Source organism: Meles meles, chromosome 2 (genome assembly GCF_922984935.1).
Source record: "Meles meles chromosome 2, mMelMel3.1 paternal haplotype, whole genome shotgun sequence".
Lineage (NCBI taxonomy): Eukaryota > Metazoa > Chordata > Mammalia > Carnivora > Mustelidae > Meles > Meles meles.
Window position 1 is genome coordinate 182,269,601 of NC_060067.1, and position 16,595 is coordinate 182,286,195.

The window sequence follows — 16,595 nt, forward strand, 5'->3', positions numbered from 1 at the left end:
CAGTAAATTAAGAGAAAACAGATGAACATGGGGAAAAAAAGATGCAAACCATAAACATACTCTTTAACTATAGAGAACAAACAGGACAACTGGAGAGGTGAGCGGTGGGATAGGGTAAATGGGTGATGAGTATTCAGGAGAGCACTTGTGATGAGCACTGGGTGCTGTATGTAGGTGATGAATCACTACATTCTACTGAAACTAATATTACACTGTACATTAACTAGAATTTAAATAAAAACTTGAAACTATTAAAAGCAAAAATTTTCAGAAGTACCTATTCTTTTTGGAATTTAAAGAATTAAGTTCGGGGCGCCTGGGTGGCTCAGTGGGTTAGGCCACTGCCTTCGGCTCAGGTCATGATCTCAGGGTCCTGGGATCGAGTCCCGCATCAGGCTCTCTGCTCAGCGGCGAGCCTGCTTCCCTCTCTCTCTCTGCCTGCCTCTCTGCCTACTTGTGATCTCCGTCTGTCAAATAAATAAATAAAATCTTTAAAAAAAAAAAAAAAAAGAATTAAGTTCAAAGATAAAGGAACTTTTAACTTCCATAAAACAAAATTTAGAAACACTGGTAATGAAAAAATAAATTTTAAATGTGTGGACAAAACCTCTACAATAGCCAAAATAATTTGGAAAAACAAGAACGGGTACATTCACTTTCCAATGTCAGAACTTGTTATAAAATTATAATTTTGAAGACAGTGTTGTATAGGTATACCCAGATACACAGATCAATGAACAAAATTAAGAGTCTAGAAATAAATCCTTACATTTATAGTTAATTATCTTTTGAGAAAGTGGTAAGGCAATTCATTGAGGGATTGTTCAACAAATGGTGTTAGGACAATTCTATATACACATGCTACAGAAGGACAAATTTAAATGCATACCTCATACTGTAACAAAAATTCACTAAAAACAGATCAGACCTAAACATAAGAACTGTAAAAAACTTTTAGAAAACACAGAACCCTGGGGCACCTGGATGGCTCAGTCAGAAGAGCATGGGACTCTTGATCCTGAGGTCAAGAGTTTGAGCACCATTTTGAATGTAGAAAATACTTAAAAATTAAATCTTAAAAAAAGAAAAAAAAACATAGAAACCCCTTTGAGACTTTGGGTTAGGCAACGATTTCTTAGGTGTGATATCAAAAGAAAGTTTCATAAAAATTTTTAATTGATAAACTAGGCCTAGGAAATAAACATTAACGCTTAAACAGAACTGAAAGACAATAGACTGAAAGAAAATATTTTCAAGACACATATCTGACAAAGGATTTGTATCCAGAATTTAAAAGAACTGTTAAACTCATTAATAAGACAACCCAATCAGAACATGGGCAGAAAATATGAATAGACATTTCACAAGAGAAGACATATAAATGGCTAATAAGTACATAAATGAAAGCTCAGCATTAAGGAAGTGTTAACTAAAAGCACAATTGAAGTACCTCACACCCATTAGAAAGGCTACAATAAATAAGACCTTTTTAAATAACAAATGCCAAGGAAGCCTGGGAAGATGACAGAGTAGGAGGAGCCTAAGCTTACCTTGTCCCACAGATACACCTAGATAACAGACACATCAGTGCAACTAACCCAAAAAACAATCCAAAGACTGGCAGAAGAGACTCTCCATAGTTAATCATAGAGAGGAGACCACATGGGAAAGAAAAGTAGTAGGAAAGAGTCTCAGATGGGAATCAAACTAACCAGTGGGGTAGGAAAAACTAACCAGTGAGATCAATCACAAATGGAAGGGACATCATAAGCATGAAGAAAGGAGAGGAAGGTCCACACCACACTGCCAGACACAGGGGACCTGCACTGGGAAGATGACTCCCCGTAACATTTGGCTTTGAAAACCAGAGAGGACTAACTTTGTTAGTTCTTACAATCAGTGGGGCTTAACACCGGGAACTTTAAAAATCAGCAAGTTTGGCTCTGGGAAAGCCGGAGGGAATAGAAAACAGAGTGCCTGCCCTTAAAGAGATGGTATAACAAACAGTCTTGCTGAGATCCAGCATAGGAGCAGGTGTTGGAAAAAATACCTGGAGTAAATGGGAAGGTGATTTAATCTCAGAATGTGTATTAGAGGGGGAAAGATCTTTAGGGGACTTCTCCGAGAAAAAAAGAGCTGATGTACCATCTCCCTCCTCTACATCCAGCCTAGACATGCACCCACCTGTAGCAACCAACATGAACACACCACCTAACTTGCTAACAATGTGCACCCTATCCCAAATTCTCCTTCCGCTGCCCTACTCAAACTATCCCACTTGGCAGGAGTCCCTCCGAAGTACCTGGCATGTCTCTTTCTGCAAACAGCCCCCATAGTAGCCAACACAATTCCAAAGTAAGTCTTGTCCTGGAGAGAGGAGAAGATAACCACACACCAGCTCCAATGCAGCCCCAGCAGTGGACTGCGGACAGACATCTGGTCTGACTGTAGGCCCTACATCAGTGATAGCCTCTCAGGGGACAATGCAGGAAGTACACCCTCCGGGTAGGTGCATTCCAGCAAAGAGACTGAGGGCAGGCATCTGATCTGTCTGCTGACACCACCCAACTTCATACCCAAGGTGGTCCCATACAGTCCCCTTAACAATACAGGAAACAAACTCTGCCCACAATGGGCAAAGATGGCTATTGCAGTCAGCTGGACTGAAGGCGAATGTGGCTCAACCACCACAACAGGGTGGGTGCAACACACGTAAGAGATTCCCATGAAGCACAGTCTTTAGTCAGTGGGACACTGCACTGCAGGGCACTACAGGACCTCTTCTTCATAAGGCCACTACTTTGAAAAGCAGGAGACATGGCTGACTTTCCTAACACAGAGAAACAGACACAGAGTTAATGAAGAGACAAAGTATACGACCCAAATGAAACAAACAAACAAACAAACAGGACAAAAGTCACAGCAAAAGAGCTAAATGAAATGGAGATATATGCCTGATAGAGAATTCAAAGTAATGGTCATAAAAATACTTACTGGACTTAAGAAAAGAATGGAGAGGGGCGCCTGGGTGTCTCAGTGGGTTAAAGCCTCTGTCTTCGGCTCAGGTCATGATCCCAGGGTCCTGGGATCGAGCCCCGCATCGGGCTCTCTGCTCCGCAGGGAGCCTGCTTCCTCCTCTCTCTCTGCCTGCCTCTCTGCCTAGTTGTGATTTCTGTCAAATAAATAAAATATATAAAAAAAAAGAAAAGAATGGAGAATCTCAGGCTTTCCACAAAGAGATAGAAACAAAAAAGAACCAATCACAGATGAAGAACTTAATAAACAAAAAAAACACTAGATGTAATAAATAGTAGATTAGAAGAAGTAGAAGAATGGATGAGTAATGTGGAAGGTTGGGTACTGGAAAGCAACAGTGAAAAACTGGGGAAATTAAAAAGGATAATAAGAAGTGAGAATAGGTTAAGGGAACTCAGTGATCTCCTCATTCACATTATTGAGATCCCAGAAGAAGATAGAAAAAGGGGGGTAGAAAGTTTATTTGAAGAAACAATAGCTGAAAATTTCCCTAATGTGAGGAAGGAAACAGATATCCAGATCTAGGACACAGAGAGCCCCCAACAAAATCAATCCCAAGAAGGTCCTCACCAAGACACATAATAATTAAAATGCCAAATACTAGTGATGACGAGAGAATTTTAAAGCAACAAGAGGAAACAGTTACTTACAAGGGAAACTCCATAAGGCTATCAGCTGATTTTAATGCAGAAACTTTGCAAACCAGAAAAAAAGTGGCATAATATACTTAGAGTGCTTAAAGGAAAAAACCTGGTGGCTCAGTCTGTTAAGCACCTGCCTTAGGCTCAGATCATGATCTCAGGGTCATGGGATCAACTCCCACATTGGGTTCCTTGCTCAGTGAGAAGCCTGCTTCTCCTTATGCCTTCTGCTCCCCTTGCTTTGCTCTCTTTCTCTCATTCTCTCTCTCCCTGACAAATAAATAAAGTCCTTAAAAAAAAAAAAACAAAACCCAAAATCTGCAAACAGAAATGCTCTATTCATCAAGGCTATCACTCAGAATAGAAAGGAAGATAAAATTTCCAAACAAAACATAAAGGAGTTCATTACCACTAAACCAGACTCACAAGAAATGTTAAAAGGTATTCTTTGAGTTGAAGAAAAGGCCTTAATCAGGAGTAAGAAAATTATGAAAGAAAAACATTTCCACAAGTAAATACAAACAGAATAAAAATAGATGAATCACTTATAAAACCAGTACAGAGGTTAAAGCACAAATGCAGTAAAATCAATTATATCTATAAAAATCAGTCAAGGGAGTCAGGAAATAAAAGTGTAATATCACATACATAAAACTTCAGGAAAGAATAAAAATTTAAAGTGGATTCAGAGTGGGAAGATGGGTGAGCCTGATAGTGAGTATTAAGGAAGACAGTGTTGGGACGCCTGGGTGGCTCAGTGGGTTAAGCCGCTGCCTTCGGCTCGGGTCATGATCCCAGGGTCCTGGGATCGAGTCCCGCATGGTCTCTTTGCTCGGCAGGGAGCCTGCTTCTCTCTCCACCTCTGCCTGCCTGTGTGCTCTCTCTCTCCTTCTCTCTGACAAATAAATAAAATTTTAAAAAAAATTAAAAAAAAAAAAAAGGAAGACAGTGTTGCATGGAGCACTGGGTTTTATACACAAACAATGAGTTTTGGATCACTACATCAAAAATTAATGATGTACTGTATGGTGACTAACATAATAATAAAACAGATTCAAATTAAGAAACTATCAACTTTATATAGACTGCTATATACATAGGATATTATTTATAAGTAACCACAAATCAAAAATCTGTAATAGATACACAAAAAGAAAAATGAGTACAAGCATATCACTAAAGAAAGCTGTCAAACCACAAGAGAAGAGAGCAAAAAGCAGTAATAACAAGGAAGTTTAGGGGCACCTGGGTGGCTCAGTTGTTAAGCATCTGCCTTCAGCTCAGGTCATGAAACAGGGTCCTGGAATCAAGACCCACATGGGGCTCCCTGCTCAGAGGGAAGTCAGCTTCCACCTCTCCCATTCCCTCCCCCTTCTCTCACTGTGTCTCTATCAAATAAATAAATAAAATCTTTTGAAAAAGTAAGAGGGAAGTTTATAGTAATATGGGCCTATCTCAAGAAGCAAAAACAGGGGCGCCTGGGTGGCTCAGCTGGTTAAAGCCTCTGCCTTCAGCTCAGGTCATGATCCCAGGGTCCTGGGATTGAGCCCCGCATCGGGCTCTCTGCTCAGCTGGGAGCCTGCTTCCTCCTCTTTCTCTCTCTGCACGCCTCTCTGCCTACTTGTGATCTCTATCTGTCAAATAAATTAAAAAAAAAAAAAAGCAAAAACAAAAACATCTTAAGTAAACAACCTAACCTAAAGCAGCTAGAAAAAGAAAAAAGCCAGGATGCCTGGGTGGCTCAGTGCGTTAAAAGCTCTGCCTTCAGCTCAGGCCATTGTCCCAGGGTCTTGGGATTGAGCCCCACATCAGGCTCTCTGGTCAGCGGGGAGCCTGCTTCCTCCCCTCTCTCTCTCTGCCTGCTTCTCTGACTACTTGTGATCTCTGTCACATAAATAAATAAATAAAATCTTAAAGAAAAAGCCCAAAGCCAGCAGAAGGAAAAAAATAATAAAGATTAGGTCAGAAATAAATGAAATAGAGACTAAAAACACAATAGAACAGATCAATGAAACTGGGAGCTAGTTATTTGAAAAGATCAAGAAAATTAATAAACCTTCAGTGAGACTCATTAAAAAATATGAAAGAACTCAAAATCAGAAATGAAAGAGGAGAAATAATTGACAACACAGACAAAAAATTATAAGAAAAAATTATGAAAAATTCATGTGCCAAAAAATTGGACAATCTAGTGGAAAGGAATAAGTTCCTAGAAACATAAAACCTTCCAAAACTGAATCAGGAAGGAATAGAAAATTTGAACAGACTGATTATTAGCAGTGAAATTGACTCAGTAACCAAAAAAACTCCCAATAAACAAAAGGCCAGGACCAGATGGCTTCGCAGGTGAATTCTACCAGCATTTAAAGAAGACTTAATACCTCTTCTCCAACTATTCCAAAAAATACTAGAGAAAGGAAAGATTCCAAATTCGGAGGCCAGCATTACCCAGACACCAAAATCAGATAAAGACCTAATCAAAAAAAAAAAAAAAAAAAGAGAGAGAGAGAGAGAGAATGAACTACAGGCCAATATCTCTCCTGAACATAGATACAAAAATACTCAACAAAATATTAGGAAACTGAATTATACAATAAGCATTCATAACAAACTTCAAGAAAATCATTCACCACAATCAAGCGGGATTTATTTATTTATTTATTACCGGGATGCAAGGGTGGCTCAGTATTCACAAATCAATCAACACAATACATTATATCAACAAGAGAAAGGATAAAAACCATAGGAACATTTCAATAAATGTAGAAAAACATTCAACAAAGTACAACATCCATTTATGATAAAAACTCCCGACAAAATAGTTTTTAAAGGAAATATACCTCTACCTAATAAAGGCCATATATAAAAAATCCCACAGTTAATATCATACTTAATGGGGAAAAACAGATTTTCCTTTAAGATCAGAAATAAGACAAGCATGTCCACTCTCACCACTTTTATTCAGTGTAGTACTGGAAGTCCTAGTCACAGTAATCAGACAAATAAAAGGCATCCAAATTGGTAAGGAAGTAAAACTTCCACTGTATGAAGATGACAAGATATTATATATAGAAAACCCTAGGGACTCCACCAAAACACTACTATAACTGGTAAACGAATCCAGTAAGGTCACAGGATACAGTGTTAATACACAGAAGTCCACGGCAATGGCACCTGGGTGGCTCAGCTGGTTAAGCATCTGACTTTTGATCTTACCTCAGGTGTTGAGCCGAGTTCAAGCCCCATGTTAGGGCATCCTGGGCATGCAGCCTACTGAAAAACAAAAGAAAAAGAAAAAAGAAATCCACAGCCTTCCTATACACTAATAATGAAGTAACAGAAAGAGAGATTAAGAAAACAATCCCATTTACAATTGCATCAAAAAGAATAAAATGCACTGACCTCTACCTCCAAAACTAATAATATATATTAATTGAATTTAAATTTAAAAATTTTAAAAATCCTTAATGAACTTAGCCAAGGAGGTGAAAGGCCTGTATTCCAAAAATTGTAAAACACTGATGAAAGAAATTAAAGATGACACAAATGGAAAATTATCTATACTCATGGGTTGGGAGAACCAATATTGTTAAAATGTCCCTACTACACAAAGCAATCTATAAATTCAACAAATCCCTATCAAACTACCATCAGCATTTTTCACAGACCTCAAACAAATTACCGTAAAATTTGTATGGAACCACAAAAGGCCCCAAATAGGTAAAGCAATCTTGAAAAAGCAACACAAAACTACAAGTATCATAATCCTAGATTTCGAAGATATACTAATCAAAACAGGATGGTATTGACACAAAAACAGATGCACAGATCAATAGAATAGAATACAGAGCCCAGAAATAAACCCATGCTTCTATAATTAATTAACCTATGACAGAAAAAACAAGAATATACAATAGGAAAGAAGCCATCTCTTCAACAAATGGTACTGGGAAAATTGGACAGCTACATACAAAAGTATGAAACTGAACCATTTCCTTACAGCATACACAAAAATAAGTTCAAAAAGAATTAAAGACCTGGGGCGCCTGGGTGGCTCAGTGGGTTAAAGCCTCTGCCTTCGGCTCAGGTCATGATCCCAGGGTCCTGGGATGGAGCCCCGCATCAGGCTTCCTGCTCAGTGGGGAGCCTGTTTCCTCCTCTCTCTCTCTGCCTGCCTCTCTGCCTACTTGTGATCTCTGTCTGTCAAATAAATAAATTTTAAAAATCTTAAAAAAAAAAAAGAATTAAAGACCTAAATGTGAGACCTGAAACCATAAAATTCTTACAAGAAAATATAGGCAGTAATAACTTTGACATCAGCCATAAAAACATCTTTCTAGATAGGTCTCCTGTGGCAAGGGAAAGAAAACCAAAAATAAACTATTGGGACTACACCAAAATAAAAATCTATTGCACCATCAACAAGGCAAAAAGACAACCCACTGATGGTAGAGGATATTTGCAAATGATGTATCAGATAAGGAGTTAATATCTAAAATATATAAAGAACTTATATAACTCATTACCAAAAAAAGCAAATTAAAAATGAGCAGAGATTGTGCAAAAACAATGAATACTGGGGCACCTGGGTGGCTCAGTGGGTTAAGCCGCTGCCTTCGGCTCAGGTCATGATCTCAGGGTCCTGGGATCGAGTCCCGCATCGGGCTCTCTGCTCAGCAGGGAGCCTGCTTCCCTCTCTCTCTCTCTGCCTGCCTCTCTGCCTACTTGTGGTCTCTCTCTGTCAAATAAATAAATAAAATCTTTAAAAAAAAAAAAAACAATGAATACTGTTATGCTGAAAAAATAAATAAATTAAAATCTCTATTAAAAAAAAAGAAAGAAAAAAATGAGCAGAGAATATGAATGGATGTTTTTCCAAGGAAAATACACAGATGGCCAAAAGACACATGAAAAGATGTTCAATCATCACTTACCATCACGGAAATGCAAATCAAAACTATAATGAGTTAACAATCTTTTTTTTTTTTTAAGATTTTATTTATTTGACAGAGAGAGCGATCACAAGTAGGCAGAGAGGAAGACAGAGAGAGAGGGGGAAGCAGGCTCCCTGCTGAGCAGAGAGCCCTATGCGGGGGCTCAATCCCAGGACCCTGAGATCATTACCTGAGCTGAAAGCAGAGGCTTAACCCACTGAGCCACCCAAGCACTGCAATGAGTTATCAGTCTTAAACCTTACACCTATAAGAATGGCTAAATTAAAAACACAATAATTAATAAGTGTTGGCAAGATGTGAAGAGAAAGGAACTGATGGGAATGCAAGCTAGTACAGCCATTATGGAAAAAAGTGTGGCAATTCCTCAAAAAATTAAAAACAGAATTTGATCTAATTTGATCCAATAATTCCACTACTGGGTATTTACCCAAAGAAAATGAAAACACTAATTTGAGAAGACATGTGCACCCCTCTGTTTACTGCAGCATTATTTATAATAGCCAAGACATGGAAGCAACCCAAATACCCACTAGTAGATGAATGAATAAAGAAGATGTAGTAATACAAAATGGAATACTTGGCCATCAAAAAGCATGAAATCTTGCCATTTGCAACACTATGAATGGATCAGAGGGTATAATGCTAACTGAAATAAGTGGGTCAGAGAAAAACAAATACCATATGATTTGACTCATCTGTGGATTTTAAGAAACAAATGAACAAACAAACAAAAAAATATTTCTTAAATATAGAGAACAGACTAGTGGTTGCCAGAAGGGAGGTGGGTGATGGGATGCATGAAATAGGTGAAGAGCATTAAGAGTGCACTTATCTTGATGAGCACTGAGTAATATATGGAACTTCCGAATCACTCTGCCATACACCTGAAACTAATATAACACTGTATGTTAATTATATTTGAAGAAAAAAAATAATGGTAGTGAGAATGTAGAGAAATTGGAGCCCTCTTACGACGCTGGTATAAAAAAATGTAAGATGATGCAGCCCCTTTGGGAAACATGGCAGCTTCTTAAGTGTAAAATTACTTTATGACCCAACAATTCCACCCCTATGTATCTACTCAAGAGAGACTAAAATACATGTTCATACAAAGATAAGTACGCCAATATTTACAGCAACATTAATTCTAATGGTCAAAAACTGGAGACAATCTGAATGTCCATCAACTGCTGAACAGATAGGCAGAAATGTTATATTCATACAATGGTAACGTACCACCAGTAGGAAACGTATTATAATATGGATGAATTTCACAACATGCTGGTGACATGACAAACTACATATTATGATTCCATTTATATGAAATATCCAGAAAAGATAAATTCCGGGGACAGAAGTAGATGAGTGGTTGCCTTGGGCAGGCCAGTGGGAATGGGAAGTAACTAAATAGGCAAGAGGGATCTTATTGGAACAATGAAAATGTTCTAAAACTGATCTATGGTTATGGTTGTTTCATTGGGTAAATTTACTAAAAAATCTTTTTTAAAAGTTTTTAAATTTATTTTTACTTTTTCTTAATTTAAATTCAATTAACTAACATATAGTATGTGTTTCAGAGATAGAGTTCAGTGATTCATCAGTCCTCCATAATACGCAGAGCCCATTCCATCACATGCCCTCCTATGTCCATCATCCAGTTACCCCATCCCCACTACTTGTGATCTCTCTTTCAAATTAATGAATAAAATCTTTTTAAAAAATAAAGAAACACTTAACTCACCATTAAAGTAGTTGAATCACTCATTTAAATCTTAAAAAGAATACACTAAGTACCATTGTTCATAGCAGCTTATTCACAATAGCCAAAAGGTAGAAACAACCAAAATATCCATCAACAGATGAATGGATAGACAAAATGTAGTGTATATAGCCAGTGCAATGTTATTCAGCCATAAAAAGGAAACTGATTCATTTTACAACATGAATGAACTTTAAAAACATGCTATGTGTGATAAACCAGACATGGAAGGACAAATATAATTCCACTTACATGAGATACCAAAAACAGGCAAATTCATACAGACACAAAATAGAACAGAGATCACCAGGCCTGGGGAAAAAGGAGGAGGCAATGGGGAGATCATATTTAACAGGAACAGAGTTTTGGGATGATGAAAACGTTCTGGAAATAGTGGTGGTTGTTGCAGACAATTGTGAATATACTTTAAGCCACTGAAATGAATACTTTAAAATGGTTAAAATGGTAAAAATTTGTTATATTTTACAATAAGACAATTTAGAATCAGCTTGTTATATTCACACTTGGGGTGGGGGGGGAACGCTAATAGGATTCTCACCAGGATCTACGGAGTCTCTATGACTTTGGGGAGAATACTTTTTTTTTCCACATTGTGTGCGTCAGCCTATGAAGATGACATATACCTCCTTTAAGTCCTTAATTTCTCTCAACAATGTACTAATATTTGGTGAATTCTTGCCAGGCATTTGATTTTTTTTTTTTTTGAGATTTTATTTATTGACTTGAGAGAGAGTGTGAGAGGGCAGGAACAGGGGTTCCAGGCAGAGGGACAAGTAGACTCCCTGCTGAGCAGGGAGCCAACACAAGGCTCAATCCCAGGACTCTGAGATCACGACCTGAGCAGGGCAGACACTTAACTGTCTGAGCCACTCAGGTGCCCTTGCCATGTATTTGATTTTAAAATGTTGTTGTCAATGACTGCTTTCTTTCCATTTTACTGTCCAATTGTTTATTGATAATAGAAATAAGGGCTTTTAAAATATATATATTTTTTTAATTTAATTTATTATTTTATATATAATTATATATATATATATATATATATATATAGTGCCTGTATCTAGGAGCTATACCAGCGGCACCTAATTCTTATACTTACTTACCTAAAATTATTTTGGGGGCATCTGAGTGGCTTGGTTCGTTAACTGTCAGTCTCTTGATTTTGGCTCAGGTCGGGATCTCAGGGATGTGAGAGTAAGCCCCACATGAGACTCTGTGCTCCCTGGGGAGTCTGCTTGAAATTCTCCCTCTGCCTCTGCCATGCCCCTTCACCTGCTGGCTCCCTCTCCCTTACTCCCTCTCTAAAAAATCACTTTGGATTTTTTGTTGTTCTTACAAAATCATGTTTTCTGTGAGTACAAAGCCTTTTTTTTTTCTTCCTGAACTTTATGACTTGAAAAAAAAATTTTTAAATAAACTCTAACCCCAACATGGGGCTCAAACTCACCACCCCAGGATCAAGAGTCACACCCTCTGCGGGCTGAGCCAGCCAGGCACGCCTATGATTTTTCTTATGTGTTTCATATGGCATTAGAGAAGAAAACCAGGATTCCATGTTAGCTGGAGGTTTGGGGAGGGGCTTGTTATTTATCTATTACAGCTGTTTTTGTTAGACAGTTGGGCATTATTTTTAATCCAATTAAACACTCTCTTTAACTGAGGTATTTAGGCCATTTAAATTTAATGTGATTATTGGTATGGTCAGGTTTAAATCTGTCATCTTACTTTAATTTTAATTTTTTTTTGTCATCTTACTTTTTTAAAAAGATTTATTTATTTGACAGAGAGACATACAGAGAGAGAGGGAACATAAGCAGGGGAGTGGGAGAGGGAGCAGCGGAATTCCTGCCATGCAGGGAACCCAAACAGGGCTCCATCCCAGGATCCCTGATCATGACCTGAGCTGAGGACAGACGCTTAATGCCTGAGCCATCCAGGCGCCTCTTTCTATTTGTTTTCTGTTTGTCCCATACATTCCTTTTCTTTCATAATTTTTTTGGATTAAATATATTTTATTCCCTGTATCTCCTTAGTGCCTTATTAGCGATACTTCTTGGTTTTTTTACTTTAGGGTTGGTTGATTTAAGACTGATTGGCGGTATACCTGTTTAAGTCTCCCTTCAAGTGATATTACACCACTTTATGTATAGAATAAGAAGCTTTTACTAGAATACTTCCATTTATCCCCTCACACTTTGTGCTATTATTGTCATACATCTTCCTTTTGCAAGCATTAATAATCCCATCTAACATTACTTTTGTTTAAACAGTAGATTATCACTTAAAATTTATACAAGGAAAACCTTTTCTGTACTCACTCATGTAAATGGATACTATTTCCAATGCGCTTTATTCCTTCGTGTAAATTTGCACTTCATGTGGTATAATTTTTCTTCTGCCTTAACGACTTACTTGAAAATTTCTTTAAAAAAATTTTTTTTTTAAATTTATTTAGGAAAGAGCACAAGTGGGGTGAGGGACAGAGGGAGAAGCAAACACCCCGCTGAGCAGGGAGCCCAATGCCGGCTGGATCCCAGCACCCTGGGATTATGACCTGAACCAAAGGCAGAGGCTTAGCCGACGGAACCACCCAGGGCCCCTGAATATTTCTTAACTACGAGGCAAGTCTGCAAGTGACGAATTCCTTCAGCGTGTGTCTGTCTTCCATGTTCCATTTCGAAACTCGGTTTCAGTAGGCACAGAATTCTATGACGACTCATGCTCGGAGCCCGCTTTCCTCACCTCCACCAACAGTGGGCTGGCTGCTATCACCTTGAGCCTGGGGTAGGGGTGAAGTGCTCGGTTTATCTGGGCGCCTGCCCCCCCCCCCCGGCTTTCCGTCCCCCCGCACACCTGTATCAGCGAGAGCGTCCTTCTCCACGCTCTTTCCCTGGGTGGCCCGTTGCCTGCAGTTGGTGGGGTTCCGGGCTTGGCGGGAGCGGGAGAGACACCCCATCCTCCTAACCAGCCTCCATCTGGGGCAGGCCCTCTGTGCTTGGGCTTCGGAAGTGAGGCTTTCTTAGCATTCCTGCTCCTCCCACCTGTGGCCGCCGAACTCGGCCTTTACCTGCGGCGGGTGGAGGGTGGTGGTTCTCTGCGCCTCCCCCAGCACCGGCAAACACCTGTCTGAGAACGGCCGCTACCCCTCCCCCAGCACCGGCAAACACCTGTCTGAGAACGGCCGCTACCCCTCCCCCAGCAACCGCAAACACCTGTCTGAGAGCGGCCGCTGCCCCTCCCCCAGCACGGGCAAACACCTGTCTGAGAGCGGCCGCTGCCCCTCCCCCAGCATGGGCAAACACCTGTCTGAGAGCGGCCGCTGCCCCTCCCCCAGGAACAGAACTAGTTGGCTTCCACTCGTCCCCCAGGAACAATAAATCTTCCCCTGTGTCTCGAGAGCGGCAGGTCGCTTTCTCCTGTACTGCTTCTCCAGAAACAGTAAATCTTTGCCAGTGTCCTGTGGTCACGTGCTGACCCGCCTGCGGTGGCTTAAGACTTGGGGGAGAAGGATCCCCGCGAGCTAGCGGAGCTTTAGGCTGGCTTCTCCGCAGCCACCAGTCACCCCAGCCGCGGCCAGGAGGGCTTCCCCTGGCCTCCTACGCAGCTCTTGCTCCCGCCCGTGAACACCTGGGGAAGGCTGTTCCCAGGTGGGGAAGAGCTTTCCGCTGCGCGCAAACTCCCCCGGGGCAGGACCCTGCAGTCACCCACACACCTACGCCGAGCAGGTGCTTACGGTGTAATGCTCTGCTGTCACCGTCTGGAATTCACTTTTCCAGCAAGTTTTCCCACATTTCCATCTGGCGCTAAATCCCACAGATTAAACAGCCAGTCCCACCTAAAGCGATACAGAAGCTTCCCACACCTGGTCTTTAAACAATCTTAGCTGGGTTTTTCCTAGTTGTTTGTCGAACACCCACAGCGCTGCCACGTTCTGCCAAAGGGAGAACGGGCGAGCGATCCGTGTGTCCCGCCTCTCCTCCTAGTGGATTACCCCTCTTTGGAATTCGGTTCCGTGAATTCTTTGCAGCCTCAGCGATCTGAAGCTCAAAAATGTTGTGATTTTTTGTATCACCCAGCTGTTTCTTGTTAGAGCGAGGGGAGCATTCTTTGCAGCTTTCTTTATCCTGAGTGGAAGTCCAGAACTGCTGGATGGTTTAGAGCTTGTTATTTTTAGGATCTCAGTTTCAGCTGGCAGAACAATTAACTGATTAAAACTAGTTCCCAAACGGCCACCACCTCCCCCGCATTTAAAGGAGAATGTCACATTAAAAAAAAAAAAAAAAGTTTTCCTTTAGAAAAAAAAAAAATTTCCCTTTAGAAAAAGGTCCCCCCTCTTTAGAAAAAACGACTTTATGTTTTTTATTTTCTCCCGTGACAAAATACCCCTTAGTATCACAGACATATTAATGGAGCAACCTAAAGTGAGATTTATGTTGTTTCAATAACAGGTAACTATCGTATTATTAAACTCAAATGAGTTATCTGCCACATGGGGCCATTACAGTGAAGTTTACAAAGTGAAGCATGGGACACCTGGGTGGCTCAGTTGGCTGAGCGTCTGACTTGGTTTCTGCTCAGGGCATCATCTCCGGGTCCGGGGGATGGAGACCCCAGTCGGCTCCACACTCGGCTGGCAGTCCGCTGGGCATTCTCTCCCTCTGCCCCTCCGCCACACTCTCCCTTTCTCTCTCTCAAATAAATCAATCTTCGAGACACCTGGGTGGCTCACTGGGATCCTTCTCCCCCAAGTCTTCATCCACCGCAGGATTAGAAAATGATAAATCTTTAAAAAAGAAAAACTAGTGAAGCATGAATAGAGACGAAGAATAATACAATTAGGGAGAATTCTCTAAATAAAGATATGTGGCTGGTGTGCTAGAGAGAAACAGGTTACAGTGCATTCTGTCATTCTGCCTGCCATGTTTCAATACTCAGAATATTCTGTATGTAAGATGTAGGTCTTTTAAATTTTTCAATTTCATTCCTCCACTGAAGTATATTATTAAAAACAATAATAAGCAGGCCAAGTAGAAATAGCATTCAAGTTAGTTTTCCCTGGGGCTATTTTTTTTTTTTTAATCTAAAGCTATTTTAAGCCACAGCTTTCTCATATATCAGTTGACAAACTTACAACTCTGTCCTTTTTTAAAATCATAAGCCTGTTGATATCATGGGAAACTATACAAAATTAGGAGGAAGAGTATAGGTAACCCAATGTATCTTTAATTTACCTTTAATACTTATTCATCTATATCCCCACCTGCTGTCCTCTCCCCATTATTTTGAAGCAAAATTTTACCAGAATTCCTATCTATTACAGCATGTATCTTTAGAGATATTCTTTTTCTTTCTCACCTAACCACAATGCCATCATCACACCTAAAAATAATTCCTTAATCATGTTTCTAATTTTTCCAACTCATTGCAAGAGGTCTGGTATAAAAGAATAGTATTATTAACTAAGAATCTAAAGATTTAAGGCATCTGTAATTCCTTTCCCTACATCCAGAAGAATTAGCTTTTGTAACCAAGGAAACAATTAACATCTATCATTACCCCTTTAGCTATCCACGCAACAGTGTTTCTTCTTTGTTTAAAGAAAAATGTATCGCTATGCAAAGAAATGGCCTTAATTATTTTTGTGTTAGAAACTATGGGGACAGGAGGCAACTATTCCACAAATTTTAAGGACCATCTGTTAATTACTAAAATTTTGTCTTTTTAAACAAGAACAAAGTTTTGGTTTTTTTTTAATATTTTATTTATTTGACAGAGAGAAATCACAACTAGGCAGAGAGGCAGGCAGAGAGAGGAGGAAGCAGGCTCCCTGCGGAGCAGAGAGCCAAATGCAGGGCTCGATCCCAGGACAATGGAATCATGACCTGAGCTGAAGGCAGAGGCTTTAACCCACTGAGCCACCCAGGCGCCCCAAGAACAAGTTTTTTTTAAAGATGTATTTATTTTAGGGGCACCTGGGTGGCTCAGATGGTTAAGCATCTGCCTTCGGCTCAGGACATGATCCCAGAATCCTGGGATCAAGCCCCACGTCCAGCTCCCTGCTCAGCCGGGAGCCTGCTTCTTCCTCTCCCCCTGCTTGTGCTTTCTCTGTCAAATAAATAAAATCTTCCCAAAAAAAAAAAAAAAAAGATTTATTTTAGTGGGGAAGGGGCAGAGGGAGAGAGA